We start from the raw sequence: 23,943 nt of genomic DNA on the forward strand, positions 1-23,943 counted from the left end.
TCAGGGCTATGATCAATATGACCAGCACGACCAGTTTGGGGATGAATATGATGAGCCCCCAAACACCTATGAAGACCATGGTGCCTACCAACAAAGCAACACCTCTCGCAGATGGGAAGACTATGCCAAAAACTATTGGGATGAATATGTCAACCTCATCCAAGACTATCATGATGCAAAGGAAGCACTGAGATTAGCAGTCAACCTAGAGAACAAGCAATTCTGCTTTCTAGTTGACTCGGGGCCACAGTAAACATTATGGGGTAACAGGAATTCCTACTGATGCCCGAGAGACCAGAGCTCGAAAGAGCCAACTCAAGAATTTTTCAATGGGAAGCGGCACTATCCCTACATTCAATCGGACGATTCAAGAAACGGCTAATGCACAATTGCCTAACACTTCACACCGCCATTCATGTCATCAGAAGCCCGACCAAAGGTTGCTATCTCCTCAGTTACCACACGGCTTGCTGCCTAGGCCTCATCAATATCCGTTTCCAAGAAGGCGAAGTGATCCAATCGTCCACACTCGCAGGAAACAACGGGGAACAAGTATACGCAACCAACGCTACGAGACAAGAACAACATCACATCACAAAGGAGGAGACAATTCTAGCCAAGCTCCCACATCTATGCAAAGGACTTGGAAAGCTCAAAAGCGCACCTGTTAAATTAAATATTGATGATTCCATCAGGTCGGTCCCACAACACCCCAGGAGAGTGGGTTTTCACCTGCAGGAAGCCGTCTCGAAGGAACTTGATCAACTACTCAACCACGGGATCATTGAGCCAGCCATGGGCCCAACCCCATGGGTCTCTCCATTAGTAATCGTACCCAAGGAAGGGGGTCGTTCACGCCTCTGTGTAGACATGAGGATGACCAACACCGCCATTCGAAGAGAGCGTCACCCTGGCCCGTGCATAGAAGACATGATTGTGTTACTCAACAACTCGATGATGTTCTCAAACCTTGACCTCATTGAAGGCTACCACCAGCTGGATCTACACCCAGAATCGAGGAGCAGCACCACTTTTGCCACCCATGAAGGCCTATTCCAGTAGAAACGCCTAAACTTCATCATCTCCTCTGCTGCTGAAATCTTCCAGGAAGTGATAAGACAAATAATTTGACCAATCAAGGGCGCACTAAACTACAGCAATGACATCCTTGTGTTTGGGACATTGCAGAAAGAACATGACACAACCCTGCTAGCGACATGTGCAGCCCTACACGAGACAGGCCTGACACTCAACCTGGAAAAATGCAGGTTCAGCAAACGCAAGCTAAAATTCTTTGGACACATTTTTTCAAACGACGGAATGACAGCAGACCCGGATAAAGTCACCACGATCACCAACCTACAGTAACCGATACTAGCTGCAGAGGTGCAATCTTTTCTCGGCATGGCCGGTTACTGCACACGTTACATCCCCTCACTGAACCCCTGAGGAAACTACTACAAAATGAATTGAAATTCGACTGGTCGAAAGACTGCCAGCTAGCATTTGACCCAATCAAGACGGCCCTGGCAGAGGCACGCCGCCTGGCATACTTCAACCCCATGTGGCACACAGAGATAACCGTTGATGCCAGTCCGGTAGGACTTGGCGCCATTTTGGCAAAGACGAGCAGGGCTGACACGCACCCTAGACACATTGTCTCTTATGCAAGCCGAGCCCTATCTGCCACAGTCGGTGCTCTCGCAAGCCGAGAAGGAGAGTCTAGCGGCAGTATAGGCCAGCAAACACTTTAACAATTTCATAATTGGAAAGAGATTCACGCTGCTCACCAATGCACGAAAATGCCGCCCAGAATAGAATGATAGGGTATCAGGTTTCAAGCCTACAACTACAACATCATCCACAGGCCAGATAGAGATCTAAACCCAGCCGGCATACCTACAACCCACAAAGGTGATGCTGAATACATTAATTATGTGGTGGCCAATGCCCTACCTCCAGCAATATCGTTAGAAACCATTGCAGCTGGATCCGCAGCTGACCCATCCATGGCGCTAGCCATCAGCCTAACATGCAACAATAAATGGAAGGACTACCGCTGCGCAATCCAAAACCACCCGGGGGTGTGCAAAGAAGAACTGGAGAGGCTAGCAAGAATACACACGGAGTTAGCAGTGAAAGACCACTCAAACCTGCTAAGAGGATGTTGGCTAATCATCCCTGCGACACTCAGGGCCGAGGTCATCAAAACGGCACATGAAGGACACAGAGGAGCTGACAATACGAAAAGGCAGCTGAGGTGCCATGTATGGTTCCTGTTCCTAGACTCACTCGTAGACAGCTGGGTCAACAACTGCTTGCCATGTCAATGCACAGCACGAGCGGAAGCCCCACTCCCGCTACAGCCGACACACATACCGAACCAACTGTGGGACAGACTGGCGGTTGAATTCTATGGCCTGATGGAGACGGCGAATACCTTCGACTGTTCATTGATGAGTACTCGAGATTTCCCATCGTTGAGAGAATGATGTCGACAGCGTACCCCCAAGTAACCGCGACATTCGATGAAGTACTCAGCGAGTGGTGTATCCCACTATGCATCAAATACGACAATGGACCCCCGTTCAACAGCCATGAGTTTGCGGCTTTCGCAAAGCATATGGGGTTCACACACCAAAAGATCCCCCAGATGGCCACAAGCAAATGGAATGGCCCAGCACTTCATGGCCTCGATTAAAAAGACAGTCCAAAGGGCTCACATAGTGGGCAAGAAGAAGGAGACGTAGAAGTCATAAGGAGAGACACTGAAAGAAAAGAATGGGCGAAAACAGACTCGGACATGAGAAGGAGGGCAACACCTAAAGACTTCCACGTCGGAGACAAGGTCCTCGTCCAACAGCCCATGACAAGGAAGACTGATGCAAGATACTCCTAGAAACCATTGAATGTGGTCGCCATCAAAGGAACCATGGTGATAGCTCAGAATAATGAACGTGCAATCACAAGGAACGGCTCACAGTTCAAACACCTCTTCAAAAGGGAAGAACTCCGACTGGAACCTGATCCTGAACCCCGAGAACCACGAGATGACATGTGGATTCCACCTGAAGGAGATTGGCATCTAAAGCAAGATCCACGTGAACCTCTGGAACCCTTAGGACATTGCGAGAGGCGCACAATCCCCTAACGCATAACTAGAAAGCCCCCACGCCTGGTAGAAGAGTGCTGAACACGACGTCAGAACATTTGTCCGCGGGTGATGTTGTAGGTATTTGCCCCTTTAAGGGAGAGACAGAGTTTAGATGGGAAGCAGGATCAGAGAACAGAAGGGGAGGAGCTAAGGAGGGATACAGCAGTTGAAGTGTGACGAGAAATAAAGAAGGTTGTGTAACAAAGCTCTCTGGTGTTGCCCCTTTATTCCTGGGCCCAGGCCCTTCCAACAATGAGGTCAACAATCTCTCTTACAGGATCCCTGTCTAATCTCAGATAGGCATTTTCATCTGACAAAAGGTTGAGGTAGATGGCGTGGCAGAAATCAATATTCATAATCACTATGGCTCCACCTTTATCAGCCTGTTTGATAGTCAAGCTCCGGTATTTGGCTACATTTTCAATCAACTTGATCTGGTTGCTTTTAATGCTACTAGGAAATGTATTATTGCAATTGATTTTATTCATTTTTTTAATGAGTTGACTATCAAACATATTAAGAGCTATGTTATTAAATGTGGAATTAAAATTGCTCTTTGGCCGGAGTTCTAATGTGTCAAAGGATAATGATTTGCTCTACTTGGGTGGTTGTAGCTCGAAGAACATTTGTAGACACATCTTCCTTGCTCAAATTCACTTTCTCTGCAAACAATGAGGTATTGAATATGGGTAAAAAAGATAGTCCCATATTAATTAGTCTGAGTTATTGGTCATTCATTGTTTTATCTGAGATGTTAACAACAATGTTAATCTTACTATCTATTTGTGCCTTGATCTTAACGCTCTTTTGCCCTCTTCTGGTCTCGTGCAGAAGGGATTTGACCAAGCAGTCCGGGCTGCACTGCCACTTTTGAGGTGGAATCAAGCCAGATTTGCATATTGTCTTTCCCCTTTTGCAATGGCTTGGCATTCGAAGAACCATGGTCGCGGGGGTTGCCCAGAGAAATGTCAGAGGTTAGGATTAATGCCAAACCTTCCAGCTATCACCTCTTTTGTTTTGTGTAAGTCACACCAAGTGGGACGGGTATGCCCAGAGGTGGGTCCTGTGCCTGTTGGGCCTACAGACCCAAGCTACTCCTCACTGATGAGGCCCAATAACGCTGAAACATGTTTGGGGATGCTTGTGGTCTCGTGCAGAAGGGATGTGACCAAGCAGTTCCGGCTGAACTGACTTTTTTGGGGTGGGACAAAGCTTGATTTGCATATGGTCTTTCCCCTTTTATAATGGCTTGGCAGGTGAAGAACGATGCTCTGGAGGGTTGCCCAGAGCAATACCAGAGATTAGGATTAATTCCAAACCTTCCAGCCATTATTTCTTTTGTTTTGCGTAAGTCACCCCGAGTGGGAAGGGTATACCCATACGTGGGACCCGTGCCTGCTGGGCCTAGAGACCCAGACTACTCCTCACTGATGAGGTCCAACAAGGCCAAAACATGTTTCGGGATGCATGTGGTCTTGTGCAGAAGGGATGTGACTGGCCATCCTGACTGTCTGATTGACCAATGGGTTATTTAATTTGTATTTGAAGGAAAGCAAACTACTGGATTGTTCTCCTATTAGTGGGGCCTGGTTCCTTATCCAAGTATGGCGTGAAAGCTGTGCTTTCCTTCGACATCCTCAAAAACTTGGGAGCAATTAGCCATGGGACAGCTGAGGTACAAGCAGAGAGACGCATTGTGGTACATCTTCTAACCTCACTGTATGTTCCATGAGCCCAACTACAGATGATACCAGCCAAGGAGACAAGGAGCTGTGCTGATTTATGACAGCACCTAGGAGAAATGAGAGTATATATAGTGCTATTCATTCAGCAAGATACTTAATGGCCACACACTGCCTGGTTTTACAGGCAGGAAAGCTGGATGGGAAATATGAGCACACTTAAACGAGGGAAGGTTTTGAACTGTGGCACCTTTGGATGCAGTCCCCTGGACCAGGCCTCTTGGAAGGTGTTGAGGTCTTTTGGAATTTTCATGGAGATGGATATAGGAGTGTGGGATGAGCCTTGAACTGTAACTTCTGTAAGTCATCTGCATAATCTATCTTTTTCCACTCCCATATCGTTTATTATTGATTTTCTTATAAGGATCGTATCAGAATCGTATAAAATCTTGCATACATCCCACTTCAAGCGTATAAGATTTTATAAGAATTCAATACATATTTCGGTGTCATATAAGTTCCTATACATTACTTAAAACTGTTCCCAAAATTCCCATTAGTACCTCACAAGTGCTTATAACCTACATATAATAATCTAACAAGGCATTTTGTATGGGCTGCTCTTTATCCAGGCTGTGGTTACCTTCTTTTCAAATAGGGCAGTATGGTGATATTGGTTCCCACAGGGGAGGTAGAGTCAGCTTTGCCAGATAGCGCAAGAGGGGATTTTGGCTGCTCTCAGAAGATAAAACTGATGAAATATAGACAGATGAACACTTATCAAATCTGAGTTCTGATGTAGTTTTGATGGTTTCGCGGGCAAGCGATAAATGCTGGTGGTTGGAGAGACAGTTGTTACTGTGTCAGATGAAATGTATCATCCAAGACAAATCGGGGGTTGAGGAGTAGTTGTGATTGGGAGGGTGCAGAGTGACAATCATGTGCAAATTGAGTAGAGAAGCCGCACTAACGTCTTTAGAAGACCTTCCCTCCAAGTAGAACCAGCCCATACCAGAGCTAAAAATACAATAATTAGTGTGTGTCAAATGTGCATGAAATTTGCTGTATCTTGCGTTAAGCTGCTGTCGGGTGAGAGGTCTGGTTTAGTTAATGCGGACTGGTACATCTTTAAGGGACTAAGTGCCACCAGTGATCGAAGTGAGCTGGAACGGTCCGGTGCGGTGTTCCACTACTATTTATTTCTGTTTACCATTCCTCTGCTTTTTATGATCATATTCACCATTCTATACAGAGGATTTGTCCATTCATATCCTTGTGGAAGTGTAAAAGTTGTAATGGGAGCCTTAGTTGCTAGTCACTTAGACTATTGCAATGCCCAGGCCGCAAGACCTTGCCACATGTTGCACTATTCTTCTGCCTACCCTCCCCCTGCATAGACAACAGTTTCACTACTTTGTTCGGTACACTTCTAGCACTGGGTGCCACTTTACATGTATTATTTCTTCATTTAAGTGTTTGGGCTCATATTGATGAGTCTGCATCTATTGTCTCATAGGCTGTTGGCTTAATTCGGCAGCGGTAGAGGAGTGACTGACTGGCAGAGCAGTATTCTCCGATTGGTAGGGCCCAGTCCGTGCCCGATCTGCTTCGGGCAAAAGCTATGCTCTTGTTCCCTTGCCTGCAAAAAACTGGGTACACATAAGTATAGCACAATGACATAATGTGAAAAGACATAAAATGCCATAAAAAGCTAGGATAGCAAACCAGCATAGCACAATAGACCCGAACAACTTAACGTAAAACGGCATAGAATACCAAACCTAACTTACAATAGCCTTTCAAAGCAACGCAGAGCATAACAAACAGAGCATAGGGTAACACAACACAGCTGTATAGCAAACACATGCACGCTGAATAGCATGCCATACACAGCATAACATAACCTAACAGCACAAGTAGCATGTTTCATATAAGGTACTATGAAGTGCACTCGGAGGAGGGGAGTAGGGCAACAGGGATATACGCCCATCATGATACAAGGACCTAAAATGAGGCCAAAAACACTGAGAAATATTTCATGCAAACACCCTTGCTTTACACTTTCATTCCTTCCCCTAACCAACACCACACACTTTTTGTCACCCATTCCTTTCTCCCCCATGGTACAACGTCACAAGTGCGGAGCCGGGAAAAGATAGATCGTAAAAATACTCATGGCGGTTGTGCAGGGCTGCTGGATCTAAGGGTGGGTGGAGAGGGCGTGGTGCAATTGGGTCACAGTTGTGTTGGTGCAGGGCGGACATTACTCCTAGATTCTGTTGTGGCCCGCTCCCGGACAACCGGAGCGGGCCACAGCGGATGTCGTGATCACCCGACATGAACCATACTGCTGCATCCATGCAGCTAAGACCAGGCAGGAGTCACCCTGCTAACTCTGGATCACCGGAGTGGGACACATGGGCTGGGGGCACCCAGCTCACCACAGCCCCGGCTTTGGGGGCACCCAGGCCGGGGTTTCTCCAACAGCCGTGGTCACACAGCCAGGAACTTCAGGTGGGACGGTATTGCCCAGCAGGGGCACCGTCTCCATGCAGGGCCCCGCCGTTGGGCCTGCTGCACTCGGCGTAGCACCAGCATGGTGCTCCAAAATAATTACACCGGAGTCAGTTCTTTGTTGGACTGATGAATTGGAAGCGGCTCGTCCCTTTTATTGGGTTGGTCACATGGTAACCACCATGTGTCCATTATACACATCCTGGGAGCTACCACGCACCCAGGAAGGGGTGAAATGCAATAGGTTCCAATAGCAATAGCAGCCAGAGAGAGATTGGGTCAGTGGTGTTTGTAGTGCTGTAGTGTAAGCAAGGGGAGAAGAGCAAAGCAGGCAAAGCACAGAGTGCCCTTGCTGGAGTTAGGTAGTGGCCCGTTCATGATGCCTAACCTTAAGTGGGCTTGCAACACAAGACAGGGGAGTACATGGTGGTGCAGAGGACATGCCTGTGTGTCCATGATGAGGAGGGATACCTCACAAAATAGCCCACCCCACTTTCAGGAGCTATAACTAGGTGAGGACAATCCAGGGGGAGTGCTCGGCTTAAGCAATGTGCAGGTAAATGTAAGGGGCATTTCCCGGCATCAAAGAGAAAGAGAGACAAGTAGACTGAGGCGGAACAGGATCACAGAAGAAGAAAGCCTTAGCAGAAAGAAGAGCACAGTCCTGAAGCAAGAACAAAAAAAAGGATGCCTGAAAAAAGAAGCGGGGTGGGACAAAGTCAAGAAAAGTGCAGGCGGGTGTTGATAAAAGAAGAAGGAATGAGAGAGAGAATTGAGAAGCGAGCAAGGCAAAACAGTGGAAGGGAGGAACATCTGCCGACCAAGGAAAAGTCAGGGAAAGGAAATACAAGGAAACTAGTGCAGCGAGAAAGTGTGGAGGACAGAAGGGGAGAAGATGCAAAAAAAGTAAAGAAGGGAAAGGGGAGAAGGAAGCGAGGCAACAGAAGAAAGAAAAGGACAAGAAGAAAGAAAAGATGCTATAAGAAAAAAGGGAAAAGGAAGAGTAGTTTTAGCAGTTCCTGGTAGCAAGTGGCATGCCGCCAGAATTAATGATATCCTTTGTCTTGTCCGGAGTAAGAAAACCCAGAACTCAACGAGATCCTGGTGTGAACAGGCAATTCATTCAGAGAGGCTGTTTCTTATAGTGGAATCCTGGTAAAATTCATTAAAACTCAGAAAAAGAAAAAGAAAATGAATCACCTCTCCACAAATAAACACAAAACCTTGCTCCTGACCCACCACTTCCATTTTCGAGGTCTAATCCTCTTCAGTTTAAATAACAAAGTGAGAGTGACACTGATGTTATGTACGCCTTACGTCAAGCAAGCGCGGTGACGTAAGGCGCATCTAAATAAAGCACCCGCCCTGCTGGATGGCAGATCAGTTCCAGGCACGAGCTACACCACGCATTTTGTGCCTTTGTTCAGCTCCTCAGCCCGGCCCCCGTGCTGGCCCTGACTCTCTCTCCCTCCGCCGGCCGCACCGGCACGTAGGGACTCAACAAAGGATGTGGAGAACAGACCCAGACAAAAAGGGCCAAAACCCCACCTGTGACAATACAGATTTTCCACACATTCGTTACAGAAAGTCATGATTCTATTAAAGACTCGGAGGCGAAAGATTATGCTTTGTACTTCTCTTTACTAACTCGAGCAGCAACCATAAAAAACAATATAACATGGAAAACAATAAAACTACAAAGTCCAACGAAACCCAGTAATTTTTGTAGTTCGTTTTCCATAAGGTAAGCAAAACCACGTGATCCACTCTTCCAATCAGTGTCACTTCTCCCTTATAATAACCCATAACTCCGAAGTCCTTCCTCTTTCTTTCGCTGCACCGACAAACTCGTGCCCCAACCGGTAGGCGACTTGTTCCAGCCAAAATTTTCAAGTTGTCGTTTTCTGTTCCGCTCCTGAAACAAACATAAGTCGTTAGAAACCCCTCATAGACGGGTGGGCAATCGCATAGCAATACCATTATAAGTCAAGACAAAATTGCATATTTCCAACAAAATAGCATTATCATAGCATGATAGCATTACTTGCATCTTAGCGATTGAAATTGGGTGGAATAATCTTTCGCCTCCGAGTCTTTAATAGAATCATGACTTTCTGTAACGAATGTGTGGAAAATCTGTATTCTATGTCAAGACTCGGAGGCTCAGATTATGCTCGTTTAAAGCTTACCTACCACCAACGATGCTACTCGCTCCACTGGTCTAAAATAGAAATTCTTAAAGGTCTCCTCATTAGACCAGTCTGCCGCCTTTAGGACATCCTGCAGACGAGCCCCTGCCAAAAAGGCGGACGATGCCATAGCACCCCGTGTAGAGTGTGCCCCGAACTGTTGTACGTCTATGCCTGCCTCGGCCATGCACCACTTGACCCATCTAGCTAAGGTGGCTGACGCTACTGCTCTAAAAGGTTTCCTAATTGCTATCAGTAGTTGGTTTACACCCGCAGGCCTCACTTCATTTGCTTTTCGCTCGTACACTTTCAAACACCTAACTGGACACAACTTAGGCTTGTCTGGGAAGGCCATGTATTCTACAGACTTAATATTCGTCTTAGTTCTCTTCGTGATGAAAAATATTACCCCTGAAGGGGAAAAGGACTTTCTGTTCGTTTCTAAAGCTCTCACATCCGAGACCCTTTTACAAGAAATAAGACACAGAAGGGTAGTCAACTTAGCCCACATTGCTTTCCGAGACAAGAATTCATTGTCCGGCCAACTCTGAAACATTCTTAAAACTACACTCACATCCCACAAACGAGTGTACTTGGGAGCTGGGGGTCTCATACACTTAATGCCTTTCAAAAGCCTTCACACCAAGGGATGTTCCCCTACCGGCTTGCTGTCTATGTACGCATGGCCTGATGAAATCGCCGACCTATAATTATTAATGGTCCTGTAGGCCTTCGCCTGCGCTGCCTGCGCTGCCAGAAAATTCACTATGTGTATTACATCTGTATATACGGGATCAACCTGTCTCTCCAGACACCAATTACTCCATCTATGCCATGCCACTCTATACGCCTTGCCTGTCGCTGGAGCCCAAGACTCCCTGATGAACTCCTGAGCTGTGCCTGAAAGTCCTGGCTTAGACCAGCTCTCCCTGAAATCGCCCAAGCCAGAAGACTCAGGCTCCCTGACCTGACTAATGGGTGAATCTCTCCTGCCGGGTTCAGCAGTATATCCTCCCTGGCTGGCAGCCGAATAGGGGCTTCGAACGACAGTTTCAGAAGGTCTGGAAACCAGGATTGGCCTCTCCAGTCTGGTGTTATCAGAATCACTGTTGCTAGTTGGCGTCTGACCTGCGCGACTGTGCGTGCTATCAAGGAGAAAGGGGGAAACCCGTATTCCCTTGCTGGTCCCCAGACCTGGAGAAAAGCGTCCGTTGCTGTCGCTTCCGGATCCGGTCTCCAACTGTAAAATCTGGAGAGCTTCCTGTTCAACCTGGAAGCAAAGAGATCCGTCTGACAGGGACCCCTGCGGCGCATTAATTCCTGGAATACTGAGTCGTCCAGTTGCCAGTCGCTGGCGTCCCTCAGATATCTTGAGTTCCAATCTGCTACCAGATTGAGCTCCCCCGGTAAGTGTTCTGCTCTCACGCTTATCCCTTTCTGGAGACAGACCTGCCAAAACTCCTTGGCCATCTCCGTCAGCTTCTGTGACCTTGTTCCGCCCAGTCGATTTATATATCTGACTGCCGAAACGTTGTCCATTTTCAAAAGAATGGACGATTTCGCAGCTTTCTGCGTCCAGCACTGAATCGCGAAGGAGCCCGCTAGCAGCTCCAGACAATTGATGTGGAGACCCAGTTCCTGTCTCGACCATCTCCCCCCTGTAGAATGGTCTCCGCATCTGGCTCCCCATCCCCAGCGGCTGGCGTTGGACTCTATCACTAGGTCCGGGGATGAGCCAAATATCGCCCGGCCATTCCAGGCTTCCATGTGGCAGAACCACCATTCTAGTTCCAGTCTCGCTTCCTGTGATAGCTTCACTTTCTGTTCGTAAGAAAACCCTTTCCTGAGATGGCTGATCTTCAATCTCTGTAGCGCCCTGTAATGCAGAGGGCCTGGAAATATCGCCTGTATCGATGATGACAGACGTCCTATAAGCCTCGCTATTTCCCTCAGAGAAACTTCTTGCTTTGCTATCATGGTCTTGATCTCCCTTTTGACTGAATTGACTTTGGCTAGGGGTAATTTGAGAATGCCCTGTGTTGTCTCCAAGTTGAAACCCAGGAATTCCAGGTCTTGAACCGGTTCTAACTGTGATTTCTCCCAATTTATCAGGAATCCCAGTTGTTGTAATAACCCCGTGGTTAACAGGACCTGCCGAACTAGAACTTCTTTGTCCTGGCACATTAGACATATGTCGTCCAGGTAAATAATCAGCCTGATCCCCTGTTCTCTCAGGTGTGTCACTACCGGCTTCAAGAGTTTGGTGAAACACCATGGCGCCGACGCTAGCCCGAAGGGGAGACATTTGAATTCCCACTTCCGTCCCTTCCAAAGGAACTGAAGAAGTTTTGTCTGTTCTGGTCGGATAGGAATCGTTAAATAGGCGTCCCTGAGATCTATCCTTGTCAGCCAGTCTCCTTGTTGGAGAACATCCCTCAGGAGATGGATGCCCTCCATCTTGAAATGCCTGTACACTAGAAAGCAATTTAAACCCTTCAGGTTTATCACTGGTCTGACCTTGTTTCTCTTCTTGACCAAAAACAGATTGCTTATAAAACCCCCCGGTCCCTCTGGGGCTGGACCGATTGCATTCTTTGCCTTTAGCAACTCCACCTCCTTGTCTAGTAGGACCTCGTCTTCTCTGCTGAAATTTATCCTTCTTGGCCGCACTACCTGATATGGTTCCCGCCAGAATTCTAACTGAAACCCTCTTACTGTCTGTCTTATCCAGGCGTCTGAAGACAACTCTTCCCATATTTCTACATACAGTTTCACTCTCCCCCCTACTGGAGGAATACTTGCATTTGACCTTTCTGTCACTTTCACATCTCTCACCTGGGGAACTCTGGTGTTGTTGTCTTCCGTTGTTCCTCCAACCCCTGCCCCTGCCTCTTCCCCTAGAAGGGAAGAAGGGGTTGGACCTTCGGTCTTCTTGTCTCCAATTTCTGTCCTTGTAGGAGCCTCTGTACTGGCCACGGCTGGACGAGCGGCCCCTACCTCCTCCAGCCCTGTCGAAAACTCTTCGACCGAAAATCTTCTTCAGGGAAGATTGGGCCCTGTCCATCGAAACGTAGGTACTGGCGAATTTCGCCATGTCCTTGATAAACAAGTCTCCGAAGAGCTTGCCCTTCGCCGCTGTGGCCTGCTCGGAGGTCGCCATCTCCCCTAGTCTGGAGTCCAGTTTCATTAGGATCGACCTTCTCCTTTCGGTCGCCAACGCTGTATTTGCGTTGCCGAGCAGGCAGATAATTCTTTGAGCCCAGCCAGCTATAATGCCTGGATCCATCGGCTCCTTCTTGGTCTTCGCCTCCTCGGCCAGTTGCCAGATCTTGGTGACCGGCCCTAGCATGTCCAGCACCTTGTCCTGGCAGGACCGCCAGGATCTGTCGATGCCCCTCTTTACGTCCCTGCCGGACCGGCCCAGGAACGTCAGAATTCTTTCATCGATTTCCGAGGTCTCTGCTACCCCGTCCGGGATTCTCGGCCTTGGACACTCGGCCTTCAATTTAGATCTGGCCTGTCTACTTAAAGGTGTCCACAGGCGCCGTCTAAGGTATTCAGCGATCTTCTCCGGGGGGTCCCATTCATTGGACCTAGGGTGAATAAGCTCGTCGGGGTCGAACTCCTCTCTGAGAAGGTCTTCCTGTTCCCTCCTGCCTTTCTTCTTGGGTTGGCCTTCCTCCTCTTCCGGGGAGGACTGGTCTTCTGAGGAGGTGTAAAACTCAGATCTAGAGCTGCTCTTGCAGTAGTCGTCGTCCGACTCGCTCGAGCTAGTGCTCCGTCTGTCGCGGGATCTCGCCTTCCTCTTCCCCGATCTGTGGGGTGAACCCGGGGGGGTCTGGGCGCTACGGCCCCTACGGGTTTTGTGTTTACTTCCCCCTCTCTTTTTGCGGGCTTTGCCCTGGGACAAAGCCGCCAAGCTTCGCAAAATGCCCCTCTCTTCCCGGGGCCTTTCGGCACTCTGCAGCATCTGCACTGCTTCGCTCATACGGCGGCCACTGACATGCGGGCCGTCAGAATCGTCGGTATAATCGCTCATATCTTTACCGACTCTGTAATTACCAAGGTGCCTTGTGCAGTTTGCTTGGGCTGCCCCGTCAATGTAGGTATTGGAAACTAGGCGAGTCCTTTTTTAATATCAGTCTTACCTGGGACTGAGCCCGTCAAGCAGAGGCTGAAGCCTCTTGCACCTCCTCCCCAGTGTCGGAATGGGGATCAATATGCCTGTGCTGGCTTTGCAGCGTACCTTCTCTGAGCAGGTTCCCTGCCCGCGATACCAGGTTTAGCCACTAGGTGGTGTTCCTCACAGAGCACACGAGCCGGTGTCTTCACTACACGGCCGTACGCTCCAATCGACGGAGCTTATGAGGGCCAGAATATAGAGGGATCGTTAGATTTGAGGGCCAGATGATGAAGAGGCACTCTACTGTATCCTGACACGCGAGTTCGCAACGGCGCCGGAACTCCGAGGTCCCGTCGCGCCGTGCGAACTTCCGTGCCTGTAGTGCCTCCTAACGAGGAAAGGAACGACGCCGGAACGAAGTCCCGTCGCGTCTCCTCTGCGGATATGCTCCGCCAACGCCTGCGCGCTCGACCGCTAACCGCGCTGCCTACATTATAGTAAACATCTTTAAGCACATAGTCACACGTTATCACAAGAACAATAAAAAAGTACTTAGCTCAGCTGCTCGAGCAGCAAAGAAAGAGGAAGGACTTCGGAGTTATGGGTTATTATAAGGGAGAAGTGACACTGATTGGAAGAGTGGATCACGTGGTTTTGCTTACCCTATGGAAAACAAACTACAAAAATTACTGGGTTTCGTTGGACTTTGTAGTTTTATTGTTTTCCATGTTATATTGTTTTTTATGGTTGCTGCTCGAGTTAGTAAAGAGAAGTACAAAGCATAATCTGAGCCTCCGAGTCTTGACATAGAATTCTGCTTCATTCTGTCATGAGGAAAATTGCTCTTCTCTTGCATTGGAAGGTCTTATGTAATGCCTATGGGAAAATGTTTTTGGAAGCCATTGTTACTGTAAGGTATCAGCACCTACTGTACTTGTCATTGACATTTGTAATATTTGGGTGATATGACCCGAAGCGGCTGGTCGAACCTGTCGAAAAATGGCCTGCCGCCCAAGTTAAGGGCAGCAGTGTCGTTAACGACAAAGTCGGCCAGACACTGAGGGTCATATCGCCGTTAGAACCCGTAAGTAACTACATACGGGTGCTAATGGCTAAGAATTCTTTTTTTTTTAAATGAAAAGCTTACCCTTTTCCTATCCTGCGAGGCCGCATCAGCAACAGGAGTCTGTTTTCAGTGTTGCTTACGATGATGTAATCAACAATGAGAGCAGACTCCTGTATCGGATGCAGCGCCGCCTGACAGGAGAAAGATACGTTTCCTTTATCACCCGTCTGTGTTTACTTGTGGGTTCTGAAGGCGGTATGGGGTAGAAGGATGAAGCAAGGCAGGCACACGGAGAGGCGCGCACAGCCATGGGGAGCTCAGGATGCGGGCTTATACCAGAGAATACAGCCCACGTTTCAAGCTCTCTGATTGGCTGGCACTCCCGCCCAGGGGCCCACTGCAAGCTTTATAGTTACAGCATTAGTTGTAACGTGGTTTGTAGACTCGCCTCTAAAAAGTAAGCTCCCATGGTCCACTGTGTTTGAATCTCACTACCTCCAATACCTTTTTGAATTGACCTCGTTTTTTATTTTCTTTTGTTACTTTTATTTACCCGTTGACAAATGAAACATAAACATACTTATAGCATAGCTCTCAACCATTTCTGTCGCAAATTTTTTGCGGATGAGAGGCCCATTGAAACGAATGGGCGTGCAGGAGGCTTGGCGGGTGAGTCAGCTGTTTACATGGCAGGTGACATCCGCCAAAAGCGTGTGAGTTGAGAGCTATGCTTATAGTATGGAAGTTTACGGTTGGAGGATGAATTTGTCTCACTTCTTGATGGTTGAGGGGCTCTGCCACAACCACGTGCCACAATGCACGATAACTGGAATTTGTTTCTCCATGAATTAAAGTGCACAGGCTTGCAGCCTCTTGATCTCCAGCACTGTTTTGTGGCTACTGACATGCAAACAGTTCAATTGTTAGTTATTGGAGAATTTGAAAAAGAATGCTTCTTTATTGAAATGTGTTCTAGTGCGGAGACCACTGGGGGGTGTGGAGCAAGATGGCCACGTAGGAGCAGACCCCTGTGTCCCATAAGCAACCATAAGTGAATTCTCACCCCCAGCCAGCTACCTTACAGCCCCTGGTGCTGCAGCAGAGTACCGGGGAACTCGAGGAGTGATCCGGACGACCCCTGGCAGGAAAGTGCACCCTGGTGACCCTGGACCATGCACCGCACCACCAGGCTGTCAACACGCAGGCCTGGGGAGTGAGAAGGGTGGCAAGGGGGGTCAGCTAGAGGCCTGGATAAAACTGACTTGGGCCAGGACCAGAAGTGGTGCACAGTAGCGTGGAAGCCTGGTCTTGCTCGCCCCAGCTTCCTGTAGCTGGCCTTGAGGGACGGGCTGTTCCGGCACCCCCGAGTCTGGTTGAGCGGACGCCCGAGATCCAACGAGGGCAGAAGCAAAAAGCATCAGCCAACGCATGGAGAGATAGGCTGGTGGTCCACCACTGGGGACCCCGGAGTGGTGGTGAAGTGTGGCCAGTGAGGTCCCTGATGCTGCAGAATGCCTAGTGCAACCCAGAAAAGCCCCGGAGAAGCAAGATGAGTAGAGCAGCCTGAGACCGCAGACCAGTGATGAACCGCAACAGGAATTTGAATCGCTGAGACTCTGGCAGAGGGTTGGTGTAAGAGGGGCTGACAGTGGCCCTCCTGTAAAGGGAGGTATGAAGCTGTGCCCAGAGGCCCTGTGCGAACGCTGATTAGATGTGGCTGACAGATATCGGGATGACGCCTAGACATCCCTGCAGTGAATAGAGGAGGCCAACTGGAAAGCAGTGGTGGAGAAACCTGCTGGGGCATGGCATGCCCGACCCATGCTCCCCATTGACAATGCTTACGCAGCGCTAGAGCGCAGGGCTAGAGCGCTAATGGCATGTGTTGATGTTGGCTGTTGCATGAATGCCCACAAATAGTTATGACGCTGCATGTTGGTTGCTACAGAAAAGGCCCCTAGGTATATGAGGGCGATGTGACACAGGCAACAGTTTTACTGAGGCCAAGAATGACACGCCCCAATTACAGAGAAAAGAGTGCCGGGGCAAGAAGTGCAGTGAGCACAGCGCCAGTGAAATACCCCACTGAGAGTCAGGAGAGGGGTTAGATGCCACTTAACGAGGTGCCATGTGCGAACAGAGGAAAGGTGTAGTGATGGATGCAGGTGGTCCTGGCGCCCTGCAACAATATGTTCAGGCCATTCCACTTGACCTTAAGGCGTTTAATGCCGAAGTACAGACCTCTATGAGTGCCATCAACGACAGGGTATCGAAGGTGGAAGAGAGAGTGGAGACCCTGGAACATAGCCAACACGCAGCAGATGTTACAGATGTATGCCGGGAGGTGCGAATTAAGGAACTTGAAAGCAGGGAGAGGGAAGCCAGGAGGAGTAAACTGGACGATGTGGAGAACAGAGAGAGGAGAAACAACCTAAGTATATTGGGGCCTTTGAGTAAAGACACGAAGACTCCCAGGGAGCAGGAACGCCTGTTGGGCCAAGTGGTAAAAAAGCTGCTGGAGCCTGTGTTGGATAGAGAGATCCGCTTTGATAGAGTACACAGCGAAGCAGGGCCGGCAGACGGGCCATGCTCAGTGGTGGCTAACTGCCGCTATTACAGAGATAAAGAGAAGATTTTGCAAAAGGCCTGTGAGGTGGGAACAATAGTGTGGGAAGGTTCCTCTGTGAAAATAATCTGTTCTGAGATGGGTTGAAGGAGGGAAATGAGAAAAATATTTGAGTGTTATCAACAGAAAGGTAATAGTTAAAGCCAAAGAAGGAGCTACGTCTTCCTATGGCAGATTATAGAGGGTGAAGAGCAGAGGTCCAAGGACTGATCCTTGGGCTACGTGGACAGGAAGAGGGGTGGCGGTCATCGGGTTCAGTGTTCTTAGATATTTTAAAGGATGGACCTTCCAGGTAGGAGACAGATAGATGAGGTTGGAGATCTTGGGCACACAGGACCATCTTATTTGAGGGGTGTGGGTGCAGGTGGAAGAAGGAAGATGGGGAGGCTGGAGACTGATGCAGAAGTTAGAACAAGCTGAGGCTGTAGGCTATAGGAGAAGGGAAGGAGAAGAGTGAGTAGATGGAGGAATGGAGCAAAATCAACGTGCATGATGAAGGGTAGAACAGAAAAAGGCAAGTAAAGACATTGATGAAAGGATGCACCCTAAGAGAGGGGTGGGGGTAGGCAGGTAAGCAGAAAGGGAAGGTGTGGATGATTGCCTGAGAAGAAGCAAGTGCACATTCAGAGCTGGTCTAGAATGTGGTTATAAGTAACCAAATTACAGTTAACAGACCTAAAACAGCAATCTTCCTTGCTCATGGGAGGTAACAGAAGCTCTGCTGCGAATGGATAGTCAATGGGAGAAAGGATGATGTCCTGGCTTGAGCAGGGATTCTAGCTCTAGGTCCTTTTTTCCCGCCCAAACAGGCCCAAACAGGGAACTGCCTTTTGCTGTTTTGGCCCTTGGCTCCGGGTTCCCAGGCGAGGGCACCCAGGGAAGACTGAATAAGGGTGTTGGTGTGTCATATGTTCCTGTGGGAGCCTGTCACAGTGTACCAGATGACTTCCACACTTTCAGGCATAGTCCTGGGTGTTGTAAGTCCAGGGAGCTTCGTTTTGTAGACAGGGTCCCTAGATTGTTCCCCAGGATCCAATGGCAAAACAGGTTCTGGCCAAGGAAAACATTTGTTTTATTGAAAAACTAACCTCCAGAGAGTCACGTGTCCCTGTGGGAGCCAGTTACTGTGCTCCAGATGGTGTCCGAAGTTGTAAGTTCCCAGCTGAGTCACCTGCCCTTGGCTTCCCTCCATGTGTTGCAGTTACCTCTGTGATGAAGTCCTTCTGTCCAAGGGAGACTGAGATGTACAGTTAGCGTGGTGATCAGAATTACTTTACAGACACAGAAAACTAGAACACCTTGAATGTGCGCATGTTCGCATCAAATAATCCTCTGTGTGGCCCCTAAAGACTTGTGAGCTGGAGAACGCAAGCAAATCTGCAGAATTTATAAGTCCAGCACACTCAGCTAATTCCACAGATTCAAAATGGCAGCAAGCACATTTGTCGACTCGGTCTGCAGAAACACTGGGACAATTCTGAATACATTAAGCTAGGCAGGTTCTTTGTGGCGGAGTTAGGACCCTATAAAAGGATTCAGGCCGGTCAGAAGGGTTTGGATGGATGGTAATAATGGAAGCATGGTGCAGGAGAAGGGAGAAATGAGATTAAGGAGGAGCTAAAGGAGGACAGAGTGGAGGTGGTGAAGAAGGAGGAGGAAATACTGAGACGAGAAGGTCTGAAATCAGGGGGTTGTAAGTATAAGGGGGAGTTGGAGAGAGGAGAGTAAAGAGGAGGTGACAAACAAGAAGGGGAGAAGGAAGAAGGTGGAGAAAGATCTGATAGTGGAGGAGAGAAAAATAGTGGAAAGTGGACGACAAGGAGTAGATGAAGAAGGAGATGTCCCTTAGGAAGAGAGGAGAGAAGAGATAGATTGAAAAATCATTCTAGGCTAAAGTCTGAAGTAGGAGAATGGATGAGAAATGAGCTCATGTCGAAGTGTGAAGGAGATGGGAGTTGAGAAGAGAACAAAAAGCAACAAAATAATCAAACCCTTTCATTACTGTGTGTGGAGTTCCCTTTTTGGTAACCAAATTTTATGAAAAGTTGTAGCATATAAAGACCATACATTTGCATTAAATCTTGAGTCAATGTATTCTTTCCTAATACAGCAATACAAAACTATTTGTGATTAACGATAATTCATAGGTGGGGGCGTGGCCAATATGGCGGGCGGACAGGACAGGTGCAGTGCAAGCTATGTACCTGCGACAGGGAGTCTATGGTGATTTCCAGATTCCCCTACAAATTAAGAGCATCCAGGAGTGGAGGGCTGGCTTCAGACCTCACGCAGTCTGATAAAAAGAAAAATGCAGCCTGGGAAGTAAAAGAATACCGTCCAGAAGGAAAGAACCGTGGAGGCTAGGCGGGCGATTGTGCCGGAGCAGGTGAAGAAGGGGGCAGCCGGGGGGCCGATGACTGCTGTGAAGGGATTGCCGGCTGGAGGACCAAGGTTTGCCGTGCAGGTCCGCACGGGCCGGGCCAGCATTGTGCGTCGGGGGCTGCTGGGAACTTGTGGCTGTCCTGGGGAAGCCGTGTGCTGCAGGGAGGAGGAGCCAGGGCCTACCTCTGATGCAGAGGAAACTGAGGCTAGAATTGGCCTCTGAAGGGCGGTGGGAGGCATAAGCCGCCATGTGGCACAGAAGGAAAGAGCAGAGCGTAGGCTCCGGTGCCCGCACAGCAAAGAAGGAAGCAACAGGCTGAGGCCTGAGCATCAGGAGATAGCGGTAGAGCGAGGACTCGCGGCAGGGAGCGGGCAGGAGCAGCCAGCAGAGGTGGGTGGAGGAGGAAGAGGTCCTCTTGGAGCAACAGACTGTGAGGACTGCGGAGGGCCAGTAGTGCACGTGGTGGAAAAGTACGAAGGAGGTATCAAGAGTCCTTGGGAAAACAGCAGTGCTCCATGTGCAATCAAAGTGCTGGAGGTTTATTGATGCCAGCTTGGATCTTGATGTGTGCTCCAGTTTGCAGTCCGCTCCCATGTCACTGTCTACCTTGAGCATGATCTGGCAGTGTAAGCACCAGGGAGCAGCAGGTGGAAGACCGCTCGGGAGGATTGGGGAGAGCGGGGCAGACGTGGACTTGAAGGGGGATAAGAGGCAGGAAAGAGGTGAAGCAGCTACCGCTTGCAGCAGAGGAGGTAGCTGGAGGCTCGCATGGAGGATGTAGTTGGGACCGAAGAAGAAGGGCAACACATCAGGAGGTCTCCCACAGGGTGCATACACAGACAAAGCTCCACTTTGGAAACCAGACCACGCACAGCGCCAAGGAGATGGTATTCACCAAAGAGGACCTCCTTGCTGCGCTGGCCAAGTTCAAGGGTGAACTAACAGAGACGGTAAAAGCTGAGGTGGCCAGCATTAGAGAGGAACTCTTGCAGGCGATCACAGCGAATCGGAGAGATATTGATGCATTGGGCAATAGAGTGATGGAGGTGAAGGGGCGCATCACGGGGCATGACAAACAAATGCTGAACTGGCTAAGCAGCCAGGAGGGGTGGATGAAATAATGAAGGCCCTGATCAAAGACCTTAAGGAGGGGCAGAAGGGTCGGAACTGGAGGAATGCATCCAGGAGATGTTTGTGGATCTTGTGGAGGGGAACAGAGCCACAACATGGAAATTGAAAGAGTACAGAGTGGGTAGTCGGGGAGCAGAACCGGGGGCAAGGCCGAGGGACGTGCTGTTGAAGATGCATTGTTTCAAGGATAAAACCCGGCTTATGTGTGCAGCCAGGAAGAAAGGAAAAACTCAAATGAGGGGAAGCTAGATCTAAACATATGATGATCTATTCCAGCTAACACTAGCAAGAAGACTGTTTAAGCCGTTAATAAGAGAAGGATGAAATATCGTTGGATCTTTCCAACTAAACTACAATTTTACTTGGGGTACGAAGAAAAGACGGTCTCTCAAGTAGAAGATGGAATGAGGGCACTGCGTATGTGTCCACGGGACTCCAGGGAGAATGCCGAGGAGCGGCACCAAGGGGGAGCACAGGATGTGAGACAAAACAGCTGCCAGTGGTGAGGCTCAAAGAAGGGAATGAAGACATGAAGTGGACAAAGGGGTGCAGTGAAGGTCAATCAAATGTATGCTGGCTATTCTCGACACGAGGGAAGGAGAAAACAGAGTGGGAAAATGGAGAAGAAATTAGGGCATGCCGGAGGGCTACGCAATGGACGTTGTCCGTAGCTGCAGGTCACGTCCAGAACCTGGATGCGGGATCTAGGGATTGTTATGAAATGGGGAGTTACTAATAGTCTAGGGGCAGTCAGGTAAAACATGGTAAAAGGGGCCGGGTGGAAGAGACTGTTGTGTACAGGGAAGAAGGGTTATATACAGACAAGGGTAAAGGTATACGTTAGACTCATGGAATGTAAGGGGACTAAACAGCCTGAGCAAGACGGTGGCGTTCCTGTGGTAGATCAAGAAAGGAGGGGTGGGGATAGTCTGCCTATAGGTGACGCACTTGGTGGGAGGGGTGTGAGATGCTTTCAAAGTAGGGAATATCCACTAGAGTACTATGAGGTGGCATGGAGCAAGAGGGCAGGGGTGGCAATCCTCTTGCATAAGTTCATGAAGATAGATGGGGCCAGGGTGAAATGAGACCCAGAGGGGTGATATATGTTGGTGAAGGAACAGTGGGAGGCCAGCTGTACATGCGGGCATTGATATATGCTCCCAAACAGGGGCAGGAAGGGATTTTGCCTGGCAGAAATGGACCGAGGGGAGGGATCATTGATGGTGGCAAGGGACTACAACCTAGCTATGGACCCAATCATGGACCATTCAGGAGGGGTGAGGGGCCACACTACAGGGACAATGTCCAAGCAGCTAAAAGAAAGGATTGAGAAGCTAGGGCTCAAAGACACATGGAGGGTACATCACCCACAGGAGAGAGACTACTCATTCTACTCCACGTCCACAAAACATACTCCCGGATAGATTACATAATGGCAACACAGATAGTAACTCAAGCAGTGGTGAGGGCCCATATTGGTAGCACAATGATTTCAGATCACGCACTGGTCACATTGGAATGACAGGGAGGGGTGCTGAGGGGGGACATAGCGGGTGGCGGCTGGAAGAATATCTCCTCAGGAACCCTTGGATAAAACAACAGTTAGAGGCTGAGATCAGCAGATTTATGGAGGAGGATGGGGAAATCGGGAGGGGGTAGTTGGGACGCAACCAGATCTTCAAAATCGAGATCAGGAAGTGCCTAACGGAAGCATCCAAGAGACTTAGGGAAGAGAGACGGATGGTGGCGAGGGACAGAGAAAAGGACTTGGAAACGGCCCACAAGGAGAAGGGTACAAACAAGGTAGCTCGACAGCTGGCCCAGGCAAGGGAGCAACTCAAACAGCTGATCAGTGGAAAATACCCTCCTGAGGAGCATGCAGACATTCCATAAGCATGATAACAGGGTGGGGATGGTACTAGCGAGACAACTGAGGGCCAGGGAGCAGAGAGCATTCATAGATAACCTGGAGGATAAAGGGGGCAGGTTGGTGGGGACGGAGAAAGACAAGCGCAGGGTCATTCAGGAATTCTTGGCTCACCTATATAGGGAGGAACCATGTGACAGAGAGGTACAGAAAACATACTTGGAGGGGTGGTCAGGGCTGGGGCTGTCCCATGAGCAAAGAGCAATGCTAGAAGAACCCATAACAGGGGAGAAGGTACAGTGGGCAATAGCAAGGCTAAAAGCACACAAAAGCCATGGGGAGGATGGGTTGACAGCAGTGTTTTATGTGACCTTCAAGCAGCTGCTGGTGAAGGAGCTGAAAGGAGTATTTAATAAAGGGTAAGAGATCGCCGTCCATGGAAATGGCACACATCACTCTTATCCCGAAGCCGGGAAAGAACCCACAGTTGAGATCCTCCTACCGGCCAATTGCACGTATTAATCTGGATGCCAAACTCTATACGAGAGTGCTGGCGGCCAGGTTGGAAACGGTTCTTCGTAGCTTAGTAGTGCAGGACCAGTCAGGATTGATCCGAGGCGGACCTCGTTCAATAATGTATGAAGGGTTATGCACATAATTGACAATTGCGTGAGGGGGAGGCTCGACGCCTACCTGCCTACTAATGCTTGATGCCGAAAAGGCCTTTGATCGAGTGAATTGGGGGTTCATGAGTCAAGTGCTGAGCAGGGTAGGGGTGGGACCTAATTTTTTGAGAATGGTTCAGGCCAATTACCAGAACCCCAGGCTAGGGTTAAAGTTAATTTGGGGCTGACGAACCCGTTCCGAATACAAAGGGGAACTGAACAAGGATGTCCGCTTTCTCCCTTGCCCTTTGCACTGGTGATGAATCCTTTTACGCATAGGGTAAGGGAGAATAGGGAGATACAAGGGCTCAAGTGGACAAATTCTCATCATGAAATTGGTCTATTTGCTGATGATGTGGCACTCTTGATCACCAAACCAGAAACATCACTGCCGGCAATAGAAATACAGGCCTTTTCAGGCTTTTCGGAGTTCAAAGTGAATTATTCCAAATCAAAAATACTCATACCTCTCAATTAAAGGGGTGGAGGAGCAGAAATGACTAGAGAACAATACTGCATTCAGGCGGGCGAGGGGCCTGGTTA

This window comes from Ambystoma mexicanum, chromosome 4p, assembly GCF_040938575.1.
Source record: "Ambystoma mexicanum isolate Mex_15411 chromosome 4p, UKY_AmexF1_1, whole genome shotgun sequence".
Taxonomy (NCBI): Eukaryota; Metazoa; Chordata; class Amphibia; order Caudata; family Ambystomatidae; genus Ambystoma; species Ambystoma mexicanum.